Raw genomic sequence first — 23,991 nt, forward strand, 5'->3', positions numbered from 1 at the left:
AAACATTAGAGGAGAAATTGTGAATCCCATATAACATTCCTAATTGGAGAAGTCTTCATTTCACCGTCATGCATTGCCAGAATTTAGCACAAAGGTAGACTTCTGTCATGTCGGACGCTGTTCACACTAGGGCATCCGACAGACAGCGGTAATTCCTCTTTCGTCCACTATATGCTCAGTGGCGCCGGTTAGATTTGATCCAGATTGTCCGGGGTTAATCTGGCTGGTGCTCAGGTTGAAGGCTGTGTCACGCCCACTGCCTTTAAATAGTTTTGCTGGGCTTTGGGCGTCGCCGATTATAGCTTCTGTCTAGTGCTTGGTTATCTCGGTCTGGAGTGGTGGTCTAGGAAAAGGAGTATCGTATCTGGTGGTGTATATTTCCCTTTGTCATATTTTCCTCCTTCCTATATTTGTATTTGTTTTGCCCTGTGCACTTATTGTGTATTCCTGAGTGACTGCGGCGTGGTGTATATTTTCCGTTATCCTTGTCTGTGCTAACTGTGGGTATTGGTTGGTGGTCTCTTCACTGGGAGGTGGGTGGTTTCAGCCTAGGGTTGAAACAGGAGATAGGGTGAGGGTGGAGGCCCAGACATGCACACCATCAGTGTAAACTCTGGGAGAGGGTCAGTCAGGGTTTCCCAGAGTTGAGGGAAATCGCAGGGGCCTGGATTATTAGCTCTTGCCTACCTAGGCTTCCCGTGACATTATAATCGGCCATATTTTTTGTATTCCATGGATCCCACGACTTCCATAACTCGCCAGTTGGAGGCGCTGTCCCTGCAGGTCACAGAGCTGAAAGGGGCAGTTCAGCAACAGGGACTAGCAGTATCTAGTGTGCAAGCTGGATCTGCAGGCAGAGTTGCTGAGCCAAAGTTTCCTTTGCCTGAAAGGTTTGCTTGGGAATGCAGGAAATTCGTTACTTTTCGTGAATCTTGTAAACTATATTTTCGTATGCGCCTGATCTCCTCAGGTAATGAGGCTCAGTGTGTGGGTCTGGTGTTGTCATTACTGAATGGGGATCCTCAAGCATGGGCGTTTTTTTTTACCATCTGATTCTGCTGCATATAACTCAGTGGAGAGTTTTTTTTCTGCTCTTGCACTCATTTATGAGGATCCTGACAAAATGGGTCTAGCAGAATCTAAAATTCACGCTATTTGCCAGGGGGAGCGTATGGCGGAGGATTACTGTTCGGAATTTCGCCGCTGGGCGGTAGACACACAGTGGAATGATCCTGCGCTGCGGAGTCAGTTTATTCATGGGGTTTCAGGAAGGGTTAAAAAAGCCCTTCTGATGTATGAGACTCCTGTTTCTCTAGAATCCGCTATGAGTCTTGTTATCCGTATTGATCACCGTCTGTGTCAGGGGGTGCAAGAGACGCCGCCTATAGGAGAGAGCATAGGTTCACGTGAGGTTGCTGCAGGTGAGCCCACGGAGCCTATGCAAATCGCAGGGGTGTCACATGTGAAGCATCATGCCCCTTTGCTTAGAAAGCAGAGAGCCTGTTTTTGCTGTGGTAAAACTGGTCATTATGCTCAGACTTGTCCTCTGTTATCTAAGAAAGGCGCAATGGCGGAAAAACTACGTAGCTTAGAGGGTGTGGAGGAGGCCGATCTGAGTTTATGCATATCCTCCATAGTGGTTTCTCAATGCATGCTCCCTGCCAAGGTTGTGGTCGCTGGCAGAGAGTTACCTATTACTGTGTTTGTGGATAGTGGTTCTGCCACTAACCTCATTGATGAGGAGTTTGCACACACAGCCGGTTTCAGGATCGAAAAACTGCCTCATCCTATCCGGGTGGTCACCATCAATGCCGCTCCTCTCCCACAGGGGAGATTACTGAGTTTGTGGCTGAGGTTAAACTCCACATTGGGGTCCTACATGCTGAGCAAGTTACATGTAAGGTGCTCAGTAATCTTCCTGCTCAAATGGTTCTGGGTTTTCCATGGTTGGCTGTACACAACCCGGTGATTGACTGGAAAACTCAGGACATAATTCAGTGGAGCGGATTTTGCCAGGAGAATTGCCTGGCCACGTGTCTGTCCGCAGTGACTCCTAGCATTCCTGAGTCACTGCGGGACTTCGCGGATGTTTTCTCAGAGAAGGGTTGTTCAGAATTGCCACCGCATCGCCCCTATGACTGTACAATTAGGCTAAAACCAGGGGCCAAATTGCCGAAAGCTAGGATGTATAACATCTCTGGTCCTGAGAGGCAAGCCTTAAAAGACTACATTGCTGAGAGTCTGAGCAAAGGGCACATCAGGCCTTCGTCCTCGCCTGTGGCAGCGGGGTTTTTCTTCGTTAGGAAGAAAGATGGTTGATTACGCCCGTGTCTGGATTTCAGGGAGTTAAACCAGATTACGGTTCGTGACCCATACCCTATGCCACTGATACCGAATCTGTTCAATCAGGTGGCTGGTGCTAGGTGGTTCTCTAAGCTTGACCTCAGGGGGGCGTACAACCTCATAAGAGTCCGTCAAGGTGATGAGTGGAAAACGGCTTTTAATACTCCTGAGGGTCATTTTGAAAATCTGGTGATGCCTTTTGGTTTGACAAACGCGCCTGCTGTTTTTCAGCATTTCATAAACGATGTGTTCTCTCATGTCAAGGGAAAATTCGTTATTGTGTACCTTGATGACATTCTCATCTATTCATGCGACCGTGATACTCATTTAGAGCATGTTAGGCAGGTGTTACAGCTGCTCAGAGAGAATAAGCTCTATGCTAAACTGGAGAAATGTGTATTTTTGGTTCAGGAGTTGCTTTTTTTGGGTTATATTGTGTCCGCTTCAGGGTTCAAAATGGACGCCGCTAAGGTGCAAGCGGTGCTGCGTTGGGAACGTCCTGATAACCTAAAAGCGCTCCAACGGTTCCTGGGGTTTTCTAATTATTATAGAAAGTTTATTAAAAAAATTTCTGTCATTGCTAAACCACTCACTGACATGACAAGAAAAGGTACCGATTTTTCGCCTGGTCTGAGGCTGCTGTGCGCGCATTCGAGTTTTTGAAAAACAGTTTTGCTTCAGCTCCCATTCTGGTGCAACCGGATGTATCGAAACCATTTACTGTGGAAGTCGATGCATCTGAGGTTGGAGTGGGGGCGGTGCTGTCTCAAGGCTCATCCTTGAGCGACTTGCATCCATGCGCTTATTTCTCCATGAAACTGTCACCCACCGAACGTATTTACGATATAGGCAACAGGGAGTTGTTGGCTATCAAGTTGGCTTTTGAGGAGTGGCGACACTTTTTGGAGGGGTCGGTTCACCAGGTTACTGTTATTACCGACCATAAGAATCTGCTGTATTTGGAGTCAGCCAAGCGTCTGTCCCCCAGGCAGGCTCGCTGGGCATTGTTTGTCACGCGGTTCAACTTTTTTGTCACTTACCGACCTGGGTCTAAAAACACTAAGGCAGATGCTTTGTCCAGGTGTTTTCCGGGGGGAGAACCTCGGGAAGAACCGGTACCCATCCTCCAAAAGGGTGTAGTGGTCTCGGCTCTCATGACCGAGGTTGAGGCTGAGATTGCCGAGGCTCAGGAGGAGGTACCACCTGAGCTTCCCGTTAACAAATCCTTTGTACCGCTTCATCTTCGCCTAAAGGTGTTGGGTGAGCATCATGATGCTGTTCTGGCTGGCCATCCAGGAGTTAGGGGTACCTTGGCGTTGGTGTCGCATCGGTTTTGGTGGCCCAAAATCCGACAGGACGTGGTCTCATACGTGTCAGCATGTACCACAAGCGCTAGGGCTAAGACACCCCACTCCTGTCCTGCTGGCACACTACTGCCTCTCGAGGTACCCAGCAGGCCATGGACTGAGATCTCCATGGATTTTATCACAGACTTGCCTTCCTCTGCTGGGAACACGGTCATCTTGGTGATTGATGATCGTTTCTCAAAAATGTCGCACTTTGTGTCTTTGCCTTCATTGCCTAACGCTAAGACTCTGGCTCAGGTATTTGTGCAGGAGGTGGTCAGACTTCACGGGGTCCCATCTGATATCGTGTCTGATAGGGGTACTCAGTTTGTGGCAAAATTTTGGAAAGCATTTTGCTCACAGCTGGGGATCAAGTTGTCGCATTCTTCGGCGTTTCATCCTCAGTCAAAAGGTCAGACCGAGCGTATGAACCAAAATTTGGAGCAGTACTTACGCTGCTTTTTTTTCCGACAACCAGGAGGAGGGGTCGACGTTCCTTCCTTTGGCTGAGTTTGCCATAAATAATCACCGCCAGGAATCTTCTGGGGAGTCTCCGTTCTTTTGTGTTTACGGGCATCATCCTCAATTTTGTACTTTAAGTCAGGGGGGCTCTTCCGGCGTTCCGGAGGAGGACATGTTAGGAGCACAACTGTCATCCGTCTGGAGGAAAGTGAAACAGCGCCTGTTGAGCGTGGGTGCAAGGTACAAACGTGTGGCTGACAGTAGACGTGTGCCAGGTCCGGACCTGAGTGTGGGTGACTGGGTGTGGTTGTCCACAAAAAACATAAGACTTAAAGTTCCCTCCCGTAAATTGGGTCCTAGGTTTATTGGTCCGTTTAGGGTCGCCGCCATCGTTAACCTGGTAGCTTACCGATTGAAACTCCCTACGGTATATAAGATTCACAACGTGTTCCACAGATCGTTATTAAAAAAGGTGGTGGGTTCTGTGGACGCGGAGCCGATGCCTCCTCCAGTCTTGGTGGATGGCAATTTAGAGTTTGAAGTCTCCAAGGTGGTTGACTCTCGTGTGGTGCACCGCTCATTACAGTACTTGGTACACTGGCGTGGTTATGGGCCGGAGGAGAGGTCTTGGGTACCACCTTCAGACATACATGCGGACCAGCTGGTCAGTATGTTTCACCGCTGCAATCCGGACAAGCCGGGTCCTATAAGTCGTGAGGGCCCTGGGGTCCCTCGTAGAAGGCGGGGTACTGTCATGTTGGACGCTGTTCACACTAGGGCGTCCGACAGACAGCGGTAATTCCTCTTTCGTCCACTATATGCTCAGTGGCGCCGGTTAGATTTGATCCAGATTGTCCGGGGTTAATCTGGCTGGTGCTCGGGTTGAAGGCTGAGTCACGCCCACTGCCTTTAAATAGTTTTGCTGGGCTTTGGGCATCGCCGATTATAGCTTCTGTCTAGTGCTTGGTTATCTCGGTCTGGAGTGGTGGTCTAGGAAAAGGAGTATCGTATCTGGTGGTGTATATTTCCCTTTGTCATATTTTCCTCCTTCCTATATTTGTATTTGTTTTGCCCTGTGCACTTATTGTGTATTCCTGAGTGACTGCGGCATGGTGTATATTTTCCGTTATCCTTGTCTGTGCTAACTGTGGGTATTAGTTAGTGGTCTCTTCACTGGGAGGTGGGTGGTTTCAGCCTAGGGTTGAAACAGGAGATAGGGTGAGGGTGGAGGCCCAGACATGCACACCATCAGTGTAAACTCTGGGAGAGGGTCAGTCAGGGTTTCCCAGAGTTGAGGGAAATCGCAGGGGCCTGGGTTATTAGCTCTTGCCTACCTAGGCTTTTTGGGACATTTTGTCCCTCATCAGTATCTGTGTCTAAGTGATTTAATTCAGCCAACCAGCACTCTGTTCAATTTGAGTAGTATTGAATTCTACTAAAATTTTGCAAAAATCTGTATTCTCCATAATAAGGATTTTTTTTTATAATTTGTTTTGAGTGAATTCAGTAAAATGGTGACCTTACAATGTGCATACACAGGAATGTCCCAAGTTGAGTCATGGCAAGAAGTCCTGGCCTTGTATGAAGAGACCTGGGATTTCAGCGCACAACAGCAACTAGTAAGCCGAGGACCTACCGTATTTTGTATCTCTCGAGACCACAGAGCATAATAAAAGACATTCAATTTGTGGAGAATAAATTTGTTGCATATAATTTTCTTGCCATTTATGGAATTCTTATCTCATTATATCTGCTTATCTTTAGTGCTGATGATAGAAAAGAATGCCAAAACAATAGTGCCTATAGATGGGTCTCTCTTTCTTTTGGAGGTGTTTCTGTGTCATGGCTGTGACTCGCATGATTAGTGGGCATCATCGTCACTCACTCACTCCGTTCGCCGTTCTGCTCCTCCCAGGGTCAGGAGATCTCGCTGAGCTGCCTGTTGCAGCATTCCCAGCATTGCTGTATCCCCTTTTCTGGAGAGTCTCCACCTGGCTATATGGAGGAATGGCCAAACTCTGAAGGAACTTAACCCACTGTGTCCTGCAGAGTTTTGCTGCTCTGGCCTAACTGTTGCCAAAACTTACTTTGGTTCTGTTGCAGTTAGTCTCCTGTTTTCTGTCTAGGTGCTTCCTTGTTTTGACTCACCTGTTACTGACCCAACTGTTTATCTGCTTTGTCTGAGCTCTCCGCTCCTGACCCCAGCTTCGTATTTGGAACATGTGCTGCATGCCCCGACCTCAGACTATCTGACCATGTCTCTGTCGTCATCCTCTTTGCCTCGCTTTTCTTCCTTGAACCGCAGTTAAGCTACTGCAAGTCCGATCACTGCCCTGGAGCGGCACCTGGTGACTACCTTAAGAGTCTAGCCCCTCTAGAGTAAGCCCAGATAATGTCAGAATAGGTCCACACCCACCGTCATCACACTCTAGTTCAGCTGAGATGAGGTACTTTGCATACCTTTTTCATATGCTGAATTACCTTTACAACATAAATTTCAGACTCTTCAATAATAGAAAATCCCCCTTCCCCCTCAAGCTTCTGATCCAGCAAAATGCTTTACATTTGTCACTACTTTTAATATAAAATGTACCATTACTGAGTCTCCTCTACTATAGTATTTATATAGGCCTATCAAGTTCCTTTTTTGCCCCAAGTTCCTGAGACCTGTGTATCACTGAGAGAAGAGCTGTGCCAAAAGCATACACCATGAGCAGAGGAGAAATAAATCTTCTTCTCAGCTGACTGAGCACAGAGGACTGAAGCTGGAGAATAAAATCTTTTGTCCTTAATCAGGCAAATAGAAAATGTATTTCTTCTGATTATTATTATTATTATTATTATTATTTATTTATATAGCAAAATTAATTCCATGGTGCTGTACATGAGAAGGGGTTACATCAAAATACAAATATCACTTACAGTAAACAAAACTAACAATGACAGACTGGTACAGAGGGAAGAGGACCCTGCCCTTGCGGGCTTACATTCTACAGGATTATGGGGAAGGAGACAGTAGGTCAAGGGTTGCGGTAGCTCCAATGGTGTTGAGGTGGCTGTGTGGTCTTTACAGGCTGTAAGCTTCTTTGAAGAGGTGGGTTTTCAGGTTTCTTTTGAAGGATCCAAAAGTAGTGGATAACCGGATGTGTCGGGGCACTGAATTCCAGAGGATGGGTGATATTCGGGAGAAGTCTTGGAGGCGATTGGGTGAGGAGCGAATAAGCGTGGAGGAGAGGAGGAGGTCTTGGGAGGACCAGAGATTACGTGAGGGAAGATATTGAGAGATTAGTGTGGAAATATATGGAGGAGAAAGATTATGGATGGCTTTGTAGGTCAGTGTTAGTAGTTTAAACTGGATACGCTGGGAAATTGGGAGCCAGTGAAGGGATTTGCAAAGAGGGGAAGCAGGAGTGTAGCGAGGAGAGAGATTAATTAGTCGAGCAGCAGAGTTAAGGATGGACTGGAGGGGTGCAAGAGTGTTAGAAGGTAGGCCACAGAGGAGTATGTTGCAGTAGTCGAGGCGGGAAATGATTAGGGCATGCACGTGCATTTTGATAGAGTGTGGGTTGAGGAAAGGACGGATTCTGGAAATATTTTTGAGCTGGAGGCGACAGGAGGTGGTGAGTAGGGTTGAGCGAAACGGATCGTTCATTTTCATAAGTCGACGACTTTTGGCAAAGTCGGTGTCTCATGAAACCCGACCCGATCCCTGTGTGGGGTCGGCCATGCGGTACGCGATCTTGGCGCCAAAGTCGCGTTTCGTATGACGCGTTTAGCGCCATTTTTTCAGCCAATGAAGGAGTGTGGGCAGAGTGATGACATAGGGGTTAGGGGCGTGCACGGCTATCATCATTTTATCGCTTGTGCGCAGTAGGGATTTGCAATGTGTAACACGAGATTTTCTGTGCTGGGACGGAGGGGGGGAGAGAGAGAGAGAGAGAGAAAGAGAGAGGGAGAGAGAGAAAAAAAATAAATATATATATATATATATATATATATAATCCCCATTGACGTGCATAGGGTTCTGTGTTCCGGCCGATCCTCGACTTTTCGCAGTAATCGGCCGATTTCGCCCGACTCGACTTTTCAAAAAGTTGGGTTTCGCGAAACATGACTCGACCCTAAAAAAGTCAAAGTCGCTCAACCCTAGTGGTGAGAGCTTGGATGTGTGGTTTGAAGGACAGGGCAGAGTCAAGGGTTACTCTGAGGCAGCGGATATTGGGGACAGGGGAAAGTGTGATTTCATATATTTTAATAGATAGATCAGGTAGGGAAGATATGCGTGATGGAGGAAAGATAATGAGTTCAGATTTGTCCACATTGAGCTTGAGGAAGCGAGAGGAGAAGAAGGAGGATATGGCTGATAGACACTCTGGGATTCTGGAGAGCAGAGAGGTGACATCTGGGCCAGAGAGGTAGATCTGAGTGTTATCGGCATATAGATGGTACTGGAAGCCATAGGACCTTATGAGTTGTCCCAGGTCGAGTGTATAGATTGAGAAGAGTAAGAGTCCTATGACAGAGCCTTGGGGGACTCCAACAGAGAGAGGGTGAGATGAAGAGGTAGTATGGGAGTAGGAAACGCTAAATGTGCGGTTGGCAAGGTATGAGGAGATCCAAGACAGGGCAAGGTCTTTGACCCCAAAGGAAGAGAGGATCTGTAGTAGGAGGCAGTGGTCAACTGTGTCGATGGCAGAGGACAGGTCTAGGAGGAGGAGTATAGAGAATTGTCTGTTAGCTTTGGCTGTAAGTAAGTCGTTAGTAATTTTGGTCAGGACAGTCTCAGTGAAATGGTGGGGACGAAAGCCAGACTGTAGGTTGTTGAAGAGAGAGTTAGATGCAAAGTGAGAGGAAAGTTCAGCATGGACATGCTGCTCAAGGAGTTTGGAAGCAAATGGGAGCAAAGATATGGGGCGATAGCTGGACGTACCGCTTGGGTCAAGGGATGGCTTTTTGAGGATAGGTGTGATTGTGGCATGTTTGAAGGCAGAGGGGAAGGTATCAGAAGTTAGTGATGCCACAGCCTTTCTCTTTGGCTCACTCATGTATGTGTGCTTACGATGTAGCTGCTTTGACAGTTGAGACACAGGTCTCAGTAGCTGTATTTCTTCGAACTGCAGGTCGTTGTGATGTGCAAATAAGATGGGCCGGTGTTTGAGTTATGTGAAAGTGGTCATTTCATTACAGTCTTGGAGAACCGTTTTAATAATTTAGTCATTCGCCTACAAATCTCCTCCAGCTCTCCTTTATCATTTTTTACAATGTTAGAACCAAAACTGATTTGAAGAGCAATAATATTAAATTGAGATGAATGTTTTTTTATCTCTCTTCTTCTGCATCCAAGAACCTTTAATGATAAAGCGCTGAAAAAGAATAGGACTTAACATAAATACTTGGCGTACCCACTGCTGACTTTATTCCATTTAAGGAATGTACAACTTATAACGATTCTTTGTTTCCTGTTTCTTAATCAATTCATTACTAGTGATGAGCGAGTGTGCTCGTTACTTGAGTTTTCTGAGCATGCTCGGGTGTTCTCCAAGTATCTTGGGCGTGTTAGTAGATTATGTTTGTGTCCCTGCAGCTGCATGATTTGCCACTCCTAGAGAGCCTGAATACATGTGGGGATTCCCTCACCAACAGGCAATCCCTGCATGTGTTCAGGTTGTCTAACAGCCGCAAATCATGCAGCTGTGGGGACACAAACAAAAAGTATGAGCACGTCCAAGATAATAGAACACCCAAGCATGCTTGGAAATCTCGAGTAACGAGCACACTGTATGCTATATGTTACTCATATGCTTATAGTGTTCATTAGTCCCTGCATTTGTAGATTTTATAAGGTTGTTGTATGGTACTGTATCAAGTGCTTTTGCAAAATCTAGATATATCCTATCTGCCACAAGAACAACAACCAGATTCGCACTTTCCTCCACAAATGTACAGGTATTTGTTAAAATGAAATATACTCCATTTTATAGTAAACAAAGCACTAATACCTTTCTATTAACTAGATTTATGCTATATAGTATAGCCTGAAAATTCAAAACAAAATGTTATAGTATAATATTTACATTGACATTCAATAGCCACACAGTTCAGTTTTATCTAATTGTTATTTTTATGTGAAAATATACTGTAGTTCTTCTTTGTGTTTTTCTGTCCACATGCAAGAAAATACAAAATGAATAGACATCTGTAGATATTTCAACCTTAGTCTTTCTGCTGAACTTTTCAGATTTAATGTAGGAACAATGCGAAATGCAGGTGACTGATTTCTTGACATTGCTGAATTTTTTTCCTTGAGAACTGTGTTGGAGAAAAGTATAGGGGCAGCCAAGTTTACTGAAAATTTGAGCCTGATGTATTGAATTTCTTCTTGCATGCCTTTCCCAAGGAATGACACTGGTTTGCCATAGACTTGTAAAACTAAATTGTGTGTGGGGTTTTTGTGCTTTTTTGGCTTTTTATAAACCTTCCGCCGGAGCGTTCTTTTGTGACACAACCTGTCTTGGGTACATCTGTGCATTGTTAAGCTAATGAATCCTGTCTGTGGAGAAAGGTCCAAGAAGCAAATGTTTTACAGGATTCTTTGGCGTTGAAAATTGAAGAAAAAAAAAGACTTGGTGTAGAAGTCGACACTAATCGTGTGCTGTCACAAGAAAAAAAACTGCTTTTAAGAGGTTCTGACACTGAGAAGGTTGCTTGCAGAACAGGCTAATATATACTTTGCTGTTCCCCACGTATCTGAAGTTGGGAGAAGAAGCCAATCTCACAATTATGTTTAGTGACCATGCACATATTCTGATCCAAAACATGTCATAGTCGATAACATGCTAAAGCAAAAGTGTTTAGTTACGCAAGCTGGAGCTAAACATTTTCCTGGATACAGGTTAAATGAATTCATTAATCCCACTGCTTCCCAAAAATAAACATTTTCTAAAACAATGTTCTGTAGTTTCTGCAATGTTATTCTTGGCAGAACTGTGCTGCAAGAAATAAAAGAAGACAGTTTAAAAGGTAGAAAAAAAATCTGTGCTTGTGATACACGCTATTAAAAAAAGAATTCCAGCATACTTTTTAATGTTATCAGAATATACAAGTTACGAGGATTTATTTAGGGTTTTATACAATCCCATGTGGGGTATCATAGCTCAGTCAGGATTATCTGCCATTCAATTTATTGGCAGTTGATGTCCATATACTAAATATCACGCAATGACTGACTATGTATTCTGGCCTTAGCGTCTTCATTTTTCTGGAAGTCCTGGAGTGCTATTTGGGTTATGGATGGTATTAGCAAATACTAAGACTACAGCCTCTCTATAGTAAGAATAGGGTATATATCAATAATTTATAACAACTATATAATAACTTTTTTCTCTTTTAAGTTCATGCAAAAAAAAAACTCTAAAGGTGTTGTCCGTTATCTTGACAACCCATTTTTACATGAAGCAGTCCACAAAAAACACATTCGCCCCTTCTGCATCAGCACTATTCCACTCACATTAAACCTAGGGTTTATGTGATATTTTATGCCACGTGAGCTCTTCAACCAATCAGCAGCTGCTATTGGAATGCTGCAATTTCACTGCCACTTGTCCAACATTCATGAAAGGGAAGTTGGAACACAACGGTCTAATAGCGGAAGCTCATTGGCTGCAGGGCTCACAGGACATAAAATGTCACACAAACTCCAGCAGATCCAGTGCTGACATCACTAGAGTGGTGCCGATGTGGGAAGTGAACACATGTTTTTGCTACCTTTTCCTTTTTTATTTTACAAGGAGGACTAGTTTATTTAAAAAAGGGTTGCGCCTTTAAATTTTGTCTCAAAATTAAAAGCTGAAAATCTGAAAACAATTAAACTCACTTTCTCCTCAACATATTTCACTGGTAAAATGACATATTCAGGAGATAATAAGCTTATAAGGATGTACTTAACAGGGTGAAATGCAAGATTCTACATTGGAGCAAAAATTACATCTACAGAATGGGAGAAATAGAACTAAGCAACAGCACATGTGAAAAAGACTTGGGTATCCTAATAGATCACAGACTACAAATGAGTCTACAGTGTGATGCAGTAGCAACAAAGGCAAATACAGTTCTGGTTTATTAAGAGAAGCATAGAGTCTAGATCACATAAAGTAAATATACCCCTCTAATGTTCTTTGGTCAGACTTCATCTGGAATACTGTGTCCAGTTCTGGGCACCATATTTTAAAAAAGACATTGAAAAACTGGAGCAAGTTCAGATAAGAGCTACCAGGAGGTGAGCAGACTGCAAACTACTGTATGTCCTATGAGGAACGGTTAAAGGATCTGGGAATGTTTAGCTTGCAGAAAAGAAGGCTAAGATGAGACTAATTAGCAGTCTACAAATATCTGAAGGGATGTCACAGTGTAGAGGGGTCATCCTTATTCTCATTTGCACATGGAAACAAAAGAAGCAATGGAATGAAGCTGAAGGGGAGCTACAGGTTAGATATTAAAAAACTTTTTGACAGTGAGGATGATCAATGAGTGGAACAGGCTGCCATGAGAGGTGGTGAGTTCTCCTGCAATGGAAGTCTTCAAACAGAGGCTGGACAGACATCTAAGGTGGTTTAGTAAATCTTGCATTGAGCAGGAAATTGGACATGACCCTGGAGCTCTCTTCCAACTCTAATATTTTATGATTTTATGATTCTAATTGCTCAGTTGTTCATGCATGCTAGCTTCTTACTACTTCCCCTCTTACAACTGCTACGATCAATTCCAATGTATCATCACTGATGTCTTACTGAGCCTGCGCTGTCTGATAACCAGCATCAAAGTCCAACTCATGTATTTAATAAGAGACTTCTGCTCCACTTAGAGCAACTGCATGTATAATTAGTATCAGTGCTGAGCATTTTCTTTTAGTGGAGCTGAAGTCTGCTGTTCCTAAGTTCAGGCAAACAGGCAAATAGGCAAATGTAGATAAAGCCTTGATTAGTGATATCAAAGTGATATCTTTGAGGTTAGATATCCAGTGCATCCAATTTTAACAATTATCTCCAAGTTGGAAAATTTTCACATATTTATAAGATAGCTTAGTTTTAACTAGAGATGAGCGAGCACTAAAATGCTTGGATGTTTGGATGCTCATTACTCTGACTGCACCATTCCGAATGCTCAGATGCTTGTTGTGAGTAATGAGTATAATGGGAGTCAATGGGAAATCTGACAGGCAGACCCTACAAGGAGGTGTATGGGAGGCAGTGAAAATGTTGAAATGGATGAAAAAGTCCTGAATGGAAGGAGTACAGCATGGGGAAGACCACTGGACGCATCTATGACTCCCAGATTGCTGCTGGGAACAATGGTGTCATATTTTAACTCCACTTTAAGGACTGATAATAAAACATTCAAAATCGATTACAAATTTGAGTTTAGAGGGAAAAAAATGTTAAGAAGCATTTTTTCCTGTATAATGACTTGTATATACAGTTGTGCTCAAAAGGTTACATACCCCAGCAGAATGTTTGCTTTCTTTGCCTTTTCCAGAGAATATGAATGATTAATAAATAACACATTTTTTCCACTCATGGTTTGTGGTTGAGTGAAGCCATTTATTGTCCAACTATTGTGTTTTCTCTTTTTAAAACATAATGACAACCCAAAACATCCAAATGACCCTCATCAAAAGTTTACATACCCCATTTCTTAATGCCGTGTATTGCCCTCTCTAACATCAATGACAGCTTGAAGTCTTTTGTGGTAGTTGTGGATAAGGTTCTTTATTTTCTCAGATGGTAAAGCTGCCAATTCTTCTTGGCAAAAAGCCTCCAGTTCATGTAAATTCCAGGGCTGTTTAGCATGAACTGTATGCTTGAGATCTCCCCAGAGTGGCTCAATGATATTGAAGTCAGGAGACTGAGATGGCCACTCCAGAACTTTCACTATGTTCTACTGTAGCCAATGACATGTCGACTTGGACTTGTGTTTTGAATCATTGTCATGTTGGAATGTCCAAGTATGTCCCATGTGCAGCCTCCGGGCTGATGAGTGCAAATTTGCCTCCAGTATTTGCTGATAATGTGCCGCATTCATCTTTCCTTCAACTTTGACCAACTTTCCTGTGCTTTGCAGCTCACACATCCCCAAAATATAAGCCACCTCTGTGATTACAGTAGGAATGGTGTTCCTTTCATCATAGGCCTTGCTGACCTCTCTCCAAATGTAACGTTAATGGTTGTGGCCAAAAAGTTAAATTTTGGTCTCATCAGTCCAAAATACCTTGTTCCAGAAGTTTTGAGGTTTGTCTCTGCTGTTTTGCATATTGCAAGAGAGATACTTTGTGGCATTTGCGCAGTAATGGCTTTCTTCTGGCGACTTGACCATGGAGCCCATTTTTCTTCAAGTGCCTCCTTATTGTGCATCTTGAAACAGCCACACTGCTAGTTTTCAGAGAGTCCACTATTTTAGCTGATGTTATTTGTGGGTTTTTCTTTGCATCCCAAACAACTTTCCTGGCAGTTGTGGATGACATTATTGTTGGTCTCATGAGTCATGAGTAAGACTGCTTAGTGCAGTCAAAAGGCGTCAACTAGGGTCATGTCGACCATGTAAATTTTTCTTTTGTAGGCACTATATTTTCTTTTGAAAGGTAAAAAGAAAAGGAAAATGCAGTCCTGTTGAGCTAGACTCCAATTTTTTTCTATTTTCCTTGATGGGAGGCCAGGGCGAGGCCGGTGTCTGAGCCCCAGGTAGATGAACATAGAGCTACTAGGTGAGCTGGAATCAAGTTTTTATAAGCAAAAATTGTGCCGGGGTAAGTAAACTGTCGTGCAGAACTGTAAGACAACATTTAAAAAGGATTTTTTTAAAATATACCGTATATACTCGAGTATAAGCCGACCCGAGTATAAGCCGACCCCCTAATTTTGCCACAATAAACTGGGAAAACTTATTGACTCGAGTATAAGCCTAGGGTGGAAAATGCAGCAGTTACCGGTGAATTTCAAAATTAAAAATAGATGCTCTGCACCGTTCATTATGGCCCCATAGATGCTCCACATAAAGCTGTGTCACATATAATGCTCTGCACCGTTCATTATGGCCCCATAGATGCTCCACATAAAGCTGTGCCATATATAATGCTCTGCACAGTTCATTATGGCCCCATAGATGCTCCATAGAAAGCTGTGCCATATACAATGCTCTGCACCTTTGATTATGGCCCCCATAGATGCTCCATAGAAAGCTGTGCCATATACAATGCTCTGCACCTTTGATTATGGCCCCATAGATAGCTGTGCCATATAAAATGCTCTGCACCTTTGATTATGGCCCCATAGATGGCTGTGCCATATATAATGCCCTGCACCTTTGATTATGGCCCCATAGATGCTCCATAGAAAGCTGTGCCATATACAATGCTCTGCACCTTTGATTATGGCCCCATAGATAGCTGTGCCATATATAATGCCCTGCACCTTTGATTATGGCCCCATAGATGCTCCATAGATAGCTGTGCCATATATAATGCCCTGCACCTTTGATTATGGCCCCATAGATAGCTGTGCCATATACAATGCTCTGCACCTTTGATTATGGCCCCATAGATAGCTGTGCCATATATAATGCTCTGCACCTTTGATTATGGCCCCATAGATAGCTGTGCCATATATAATGCTCTGCACCTTTGATCTTTGATTATGGCCCCATAGATGCTCCACATAAAAGCTGTGCCTTATATATAGTGCTCTGCACCGTTGCCCCATAGATGCTCCACATAAAGCTGTGCCTTATATATAGTGCTCTGCACCGTTGCCCCATAGATGCTCCACATAAAGCTGTGCCTTATATATAGTGCTCTGCACCGTTGCCCCATAGATGCTCCACATAAAGCTGTGCCTTATATATAGTGCTCTGCACCGTTGCCCCATAGATGCTCCACATAAAGCTGTGCCTTATATATAGTGCTCTGCACCGTTGCCCCATAGATGCTCCACATAAAGCTGTGCCTTATATATAGTGCTCTGCACCGTTGCCCTATAGATGCTCCACATAAAGCTGTGCCTTATATATAGTGCTCTGCACCGTTGCCCCATAGATGCTCCACATAAATCCGTGCCATTGCTGCTGCTGCTGCTGCTGCAATAAAAAAAAAAACACATACTCACCTCTCTTGCCGCAGCTCCTCAGCGTCCCGTCCCAGCGTCTCTCTGCACTGACTGATCAGGCAGAGGGCGGCGCGCACACTATATGCATCATCGCGCCCTCTGACCTGAACAGTCAGAACAAGAGGACGCGAAGACAGAGCGGCGCCCGGCGGGTGGAACGAGGGAAGGTAAATATGACATACTTATCTGCTCCCGGCGTCCCGCTCCTTCTCCCGGACAGCTGGTCTCCGGGTGCCGCAGCCTCTTCCTCTGTCAGCGGTCACCGTTACCGCTGATTAGAGAAATGAATAGGCGGCTCCGCCCCTATGGGAGGTGGAGCAGCCTATTCATTTCTCTAATGAGCGGTCCCATGTGACCGCTGAACAGGGGAAGAGCTGCGGCACTGAAGACCGTGGGATGGGCAGGGGGAGCGCCAGGAGCGCCGGGACTAGGTGAGTATGCCTCAGCGCCCTCGCCCCCTCACCCGCCGACTGTGACACAAGTAAAAGCCGAGGGGGCACTTTCAGCCCAAAAATTTGGGCTGAAAATCTCGGCTTATACTAGAGTATATACGGTAGTTTAAGTAAACCAAAAATTTAATTTTTTATTAAATCAGATACACCCATAATTAAACATGAGGGGCTCATACACAATTTGTTCAAATTGCAATGTAGTGGTACATCTAGACTCATAAAGGCTATGCAATAAGTGTAAAACATGCCAACAATTACAAGCTGGATCATCAATACAACCTTGAAGGCACCGACTGTAGTGTCTCATTCAAATATTATGAACAAAGTGTAGTTGTTTAACTTCTATTTTCATAAAAGCTCTGCACACATTGCAAAGCCTGCCAATAATTACGAGCAGGGTCATACATACACCCATGAAGGCACCAGCTGGAGTTACTCATAAAAAAATTAAGAAGGTTTAGCTGTGTTACTTTTACACTCATAAAGGCATTGCACAATGTGCAAAGCTAGGAAAAATTCATAAGTAGGGTCATCCACTCATCTCTAGACCTTCGAAGGCAACAGCCTATTATGCCCTAAATAATAACACTAAAGAGCCTGATAGAGGAAAACCAATATAGAACAAAGAGATCCTTTGAAAACAGAGAGTAATAATCAAAAGAATTAATTTTTATTAACAATCAAAGCATTAAAACATGATAAAATAGGAGATGACAACACAAACTGTACAGAAAAAGACACACTGCAGACGTTTGGTCAGGAATGGATTATGGATAATGAACACCATATATTACTTAATAAATACTTATTTTGTTAATCGGTCATGAGAATATACAAGGAACACATGAATACAACACTAACTCCTACTAATTGCAGTGGGAATAGTTCCTTTGGCCTTAGTAGTTGCAATATCACATCACGCTTCAGAAGGTGAAGATAAGTATTTAACCCCTTCAAGTCGCGGCCCTTTTTCGTTTTTGCGTTTTCGTTTTTCACTCCCCTCCTTCCCAGAGCCATAACTTTTTTATTTTTCCGTCAATATGGTCATGTGAGGGCTTATTTTTTGCGGGACAAGTTGTTCTTTTGAACGACACCATTGGTTCCTACAATGTCTTTTACTAGAAAACGGGGAAAAAATTCCAAGTGCGGTGAAATTGCAAAAAAAGTGCAATCCCACACTTGTTTTTTGTTTGGCTTTTTTGCTAAGTTCACTAAATGCTAAAACTGACCTGCCATTGTGATTCTCTATGTCATTACGAGTTCATTGACACCTAACATGTCTAGGTTATTTTTTATCCAAGTGGTGAAAAAAAATTCAAAACTTTGCTTAAAAAAAAAAAGTGCCATTTTCCGATACCCGTAGCGTCTCCATTTTTCGTGATCTGGGGTCGGGTGCAAGCTTATTTTTTGCGTGCCGAGCTGACGTTTTTAATAATATCACTTTTGTGCAGATACGTTCTTTTGATCGCCCATTATTGCATTTTAATGCAATGTCGCGGCGACCAAAAAAACGTAATTCTGGCGTTTTCAATTTTTTTCTCGCTACGCTGTTTGGCAATCAGGTTAATGCTTTTTTTATTGATAGATCGGGCGATTCTGAACGCGGCGATACCAAATACGTGTAGGTTTGATTTTTTTTTATTTAGGATGGGGCGAAAGGGGGGTGATTTAAACTTTTATGTTTTATACATTTTTTTCATATTTTTAAAAACATTTTTTTTTTACCTGTGCCATGCTTCAATAGCCTCCATGGGAGGCTAGAAGCTGGCTCAACTCGATTGGCTCAGCTACATAGCAGCGATCATCAGATCGCTCCTATGTAGCTGAAATGCAGGTGTGCTGTGAGCGCCGACCACAGGGGGGCGCTCACAGCAGGCCAGCATCAGTAACCATAGAGGTCTCAAGGACCTCTATGGTTACCATCCTGACACATCGCCGACCCCCGATCATGTGATGGGGGTCAGCAATGACGTCATTTCCGGCCACCCAGCCGGATGCGGTAGTTAAATGCCGCTGTCTGCGTTTGACAGCGGCATTTAACAGGTTAATAGCGGAGGGTGAATAGCGATTTCACCCGCCACTATTGCGCGCACATGTCAGCTGTACAAAACAGCTGACATGTCACGACTTTGAAGTGGGCTCAGCGCCGGAGCCCACATCAAAGGGGGAGACACGGCATGCGCAGTACATGTACGGCGCATGTCGTGAAGGGGTTAAGTGTTGTGAATTCTGCTCTTGGGCTCCCTCCGGTGGTTATAAGTGGTAGTGCTGCTCTCTTTGGATCGCAGCATTCATCAGGTGTGTCCACTTAGTGCAAATCTTACTGGGCTATTTAGTCTTGCTTGACCCTTTAGTTAGTGCCAGTTGTCCATTGTTCCTGGAGGATTCACATCCCTGCCTGGTCTCTCCTGCTTTGCTGTTCATTTCAACAAAGATAAGTTCTGGCTTGTTTTTTGCAGTCCACATGCTGTGGGCCTTATAGTTCAGTTCATTTCCATGTTTTGTCTTGTCCAGCTTGGTCTGTATAAGGATTTGTTCAGCCAAGCTGGTATCTCTGGAGATGCAGATATACCCTCCATATCTTTAATTAGATGTGGAGATTTTGTATTTTCTGTGGTGGATATTTTCTAGTGTTTTAATACTGACCGCATAGTACTCTGTCCTATCCTTTCTATTTAGCTAGAGCGGCCTCCTTTGCTAAATCCTGATTTCAGTCTGCGTATGTTATTTCCCTCTCCTCTCACAGTCAATATTTGTGGGGGGCTGTCTATCCTTTGGGGATTTTCTCTGAGGCAAGATAGTTTTCCGTTTCTATCTCCAGGGGTATTTAGTCCTCCGGCTGTGTCGAGATGTCTAGGGAGTGTTAGGTACATTCCATGGCTACTTCTAGTTGCGGTGTTAAGTTCAGGGTCTGCGGTCAGTACAGGTACCACCTTCTCCGGAGTATGTCTCATGCTGCTCCTAGGCCACCAGATCATAACAGTTAAGGTGCGAACCATGCTGAAAAGTGCTAAGTGCTTGATGAATTACAAAGACAATAAATATCATGCTGGAGATTTCAGCATGGTTTGCACCTTAAATACTTATCTTCACCTTCTGAAGTGCTCATTATGATGCGGGATGTGTGTTGTGAACTATACTTCTTGGCTCCCTCTTGTGGTCTCTAGTGATTTGGCACTTGGATTGTCTTTTCCCAGGTTGGTACTCACCTGCTTCGTTAGGCCTGGGGTGTTGCTATTTAAACTTTCTGGATTCTCAGTCCAGTGCCTGGCATCGTTGTAATCAGTTCATTTCTGTTTGCTCCTGTCTTCAGGTCCTGGTTCTTTGCAAGATAAGCTAAGTCCTGCTTTCTTATTTTTTGTTATTTTGCTTGTTCATATTTTTGTCCAGCTTGTACAAAATGTGATTCCTGATATTGCTGGAAGCTCTAGGGGGCTGATATTCTCCCCCCTCACCGTTAGTCGGTTTGGGGGTTCTTGGATATTCAGCGTGGATATTTTGCAGGGTTTTTTGCTGACCATATAAGTCATCTTACTATTTTCTGCTATTAGTCAGTGGGCCTCTCTTTGCTAAAATCTAGTTCATTCTTACGTTTGTCTTTTCTTCTTACCTCACCGTTATTATTTGTTGGGGGCTTGTATTACTTTGGGGTCTTTTCTCTGGAGGCAAGAGAGGTCTTATTTTCCCTGATAGGGTTAGTTAGTTCTCCGGCTGGCGCGAGACGTCTAGGATCAACGTAGGCACGTTCTCCGGCTACTGTTAGTGTTTGTGCTAAGATCAGGTATATGGTCAGCCTAGTTACCACGTCCCTATGAGCTGGTATTTATGTTTGCAGACTTTGCTGTAATCTCTGAGATCCTTGCCATTGGGATCATAACAGATGTGATATTGTAACTACTAAGGTCAAAGGAACTATTCCTACTGCAACTGTTAGGGGTAACTGTTGTATTCATGTGTTCCTTGTATATCCTCATGGTCGATTAATAACATAAATATTTATTAAGTACTATATTGTGGTCATTAACCATAATCCATTCCTTACCAAACTCCTTCTCAGTGTGTATCTTTTCTGTACAGTTTGTGTTGTCATCTCCTGTTTTAATAAAACTTAAAATTTTTGATTATTAGGCTGGTTTCACATTTGCGTATGGCGTCAAAGCAACGCATGCAGAGGTATCCGCATACATTCGCATAGCCTGCGTACCCAATATTAAAGATAGGTATGCAGGACGCATGAAGACGTAGGCGGAGCTGAATGGAAGAGATACAGCAGTGGGCAGGGCTTAACGGAGGAACTACACAGCACTCCGCAGCTCTGCCATACGCAAGTGTGAAACCAGCCTTACTCTTTGTTTTCAGAAGATCTTTGTTCTATATTGGTTTTCCTAGAAGGTAGCAACTGGTGGCTTCATTCAAATATTGAACATTAAAAGCACTTTATGTGCTGCTGTCATCTGGTGGGTTGGAAAAGTCGGGTCTAATCCATGATTTGTTCATTGTTATCAGAGTGAGCCTGTCAGCACTTTCTGTTGACAGGCAAACCAGCTCATACAAGACACTAACAGCAGGGCAGCACAACATCTCTAAGGGTACCGTCACACAGTGCCATTTTCATCGCTACAACGGCACGATTCGTGACGTTCTAGCGATATCGTTACGATATCGTTGTGTCTGACACGCTACTGCGATCAGACATCACGCTGAGAATCGTACGTCGTAGCAGATCGTTTGGAACTTTCTTTCGTCGCTTGATCACCCGCTGACATCGCTGGATCGTTGTGTGTGACACCGATCCAGCGATGTGTTCGCTTGTAACCAGGGTAAACATCGGGTAACTAAGCGTAGGGCCGCGCTTAGTAACCCGATGTTTACCCTGGTTACCAGCGTAAACGTAAAAAAACAAACATTACATACTTACATTCCGGTGTCTGTCCTCCGGCGTCTCAGTTTCTCTGCATTGTGAGCGCCTGCCGGCCGGAAAGCGAGCACAGCGGTGACGTCACCGCTCTGCTTTCCGGCTATGGTGCTTACACAGTGCAGAGAAGCAGAACGCCGGGGACAGACACCGGAATGTAAGTATGTACTGTTTGGTTTTTTTACGTTTACGCTGGTAACCAGGGTAAACATCGGGTTACTAAGAGCGGCCCTGCGCTTAGTAACCCGATGTTTACCCTGGTTACCCGGGGACTTCGGCATCGCTCCAGCGCCGTGATTGCAAAGTGTGACCGCAGTCTACGACGCTGGAGCGATAATCATACGACGCTGCGACGTCACGGATCGTGCCGTCGTAGCGATGAAAATGGCACTGTGTGACGGTACCCTTAGGCATAGAGGGACAGCTCATACCAGATGTCCAGCTTTGAGACCCAACAGCTGAAGGTTGCAGAGGAATTAGGCAGTATGCTTGTTTTGTCGGCCAGATATTGCTTGACCATCTTTAAAAACTTTTCCCTCCTTGTCAAAAATACCCGGTCATCACGGCATGGAAGCTGGAAGGGTGTAATTAGTCCAGGCCTTTGACAGTGTATCCCTATCTCTGCTGTACCTGGTGTGTGTCTCCTTCGCTTCTCCTCCTTGGTTGAACAAGGAAGCTTGCCCCCTGCCACTAGCTTTGTCTGATGGGAATTTTTTCAACACATTTTCCACTACATCAAAACCCTGTCATGGGCAGCTCAGTCTCCAGATCTGAGCCCCATTGAAAACCTTTTGAGTGTAATCAAAAGGATGATGGATAGTCACAAGTCATCAAACAAAGAAGAACTGCTTAATTTTTTTGTGCCAGAAGCAGTGTGAAAGACTGGTGGAAAGCATGCCAAGGCGCATGAAAGCTGTGATTAAAAATCATGGTTATTCCACAAAATATTGATTTCTGAACTCTTCCTGAGTTAAAACATTAGTATTGTTGTTTCTAAATAATTATGAACTTGTTTTCTTTGCATTGTCATGTGACAAGGTTCAATAGAGGGTCAACATTGACTTGTAGGATTGCTACCTTCCAATAGGTGGCACTAGAGTTCTAGCTCTCTTCCTCTCTGAAGAGACAATTTGCATAATTAGCATATTACCCAGAGGAGCATTGCGGCTTTAAGTCTCCTCATCTCGGCTTGCTTAGAATGTCGATCTCCACAAGTAGAAACGACACTTCTTGGATAAAAGAATAAAAGAACAATTTACATTTTACTCAAAAATGAACCTATAAAGAGAAAAATCAGACAAACTGAACATTTTACAGTGGTCTCTTAATTTTATGTATATAAAATTGCATAGGAGGAAACAGGAGGTACATTCTCTTTAATGTCCATGTGGGTTTATTTGTTTCATAAACCATCAAGTCAGCAACAAAAAGGTAAACAGTCTTTACATTAGGCCGACACAGTATTAATGTCCATAGCAGATGCTCTGCTCTCTCAGGCCTGTATGTTCATAGGCTGTGCAATGTCCAGCACTCAGGCTCTATCTGGAGCAACGGACACAGAAAGGCTTCGCCCTCTCAAAACACAGACCACTCTGTAATGTCCAGCCTGGACACATGGAAGCCTGTCCACACTGACAGACTCCCAAACACTCACTCACATGTGCCAAACACACCTCCATTAGGTAGCCTGTAACCACACCCACAGGTGAGGTAACATCACATGCACTGGTCACATGATTATGACATCACTGCAGGTCCTCAAACTCCTGCAGGGAAAAGGGTACAGTGAGCACCCCCACTCAGAGGTGAGGTATATGGGTAGCCAGACCCTCCCATCTCTCATAGCTACCCGCAACCCGGACCCAGGTGCACTAAATGACATCGGCAGTGCTCATGTGCCCTAAAGACAAAATACTCCAGGTTGCATCGCAGGGAACATCCATTCCTGTGACACATACCTCCCATTAACCACGCGACCACCAGTCACACCACATATTCCCCCCTCTGCCTAAGGCTGTGGGGCTTGGCACTTTCTATTACCCGACCAGAGATCCTTCTTGGTCATCTCTGCCAGTTAAACATGAATACAGACACGAATACAGACACATTTTTCAACCCTTTTTTGTGTCTTATATGCCATCAAATTTTAATAGAAAGCATCTAATACTGTATCGATCATTAATTTAATCCAGACAATTTTTTCAATGCTTTTTTGGAGTCCTATATACCACTGCCATTTAAAAGAAATACCTAATACTGTATGGATAACTAATTGAATCTAGACAAATTTTCAGTTCTTTTTTGGAGTTTTATATACCATT

Source organism: Ranitomeya variabilis, chromosome 3, assembly GCF_051348905.1.
Source record: "Ranitomeya variabilis isolate aRanVar5 chromosome 3, aRanVar5.hap1, whole genome shotgun sequence".
Taxonomy (NCBI): Eukaryota; Metazoa; Chordata; class Amphibia; order Anura; family Dendrobatidae; genus Ranitomeya; species Ranitomeya variabilis.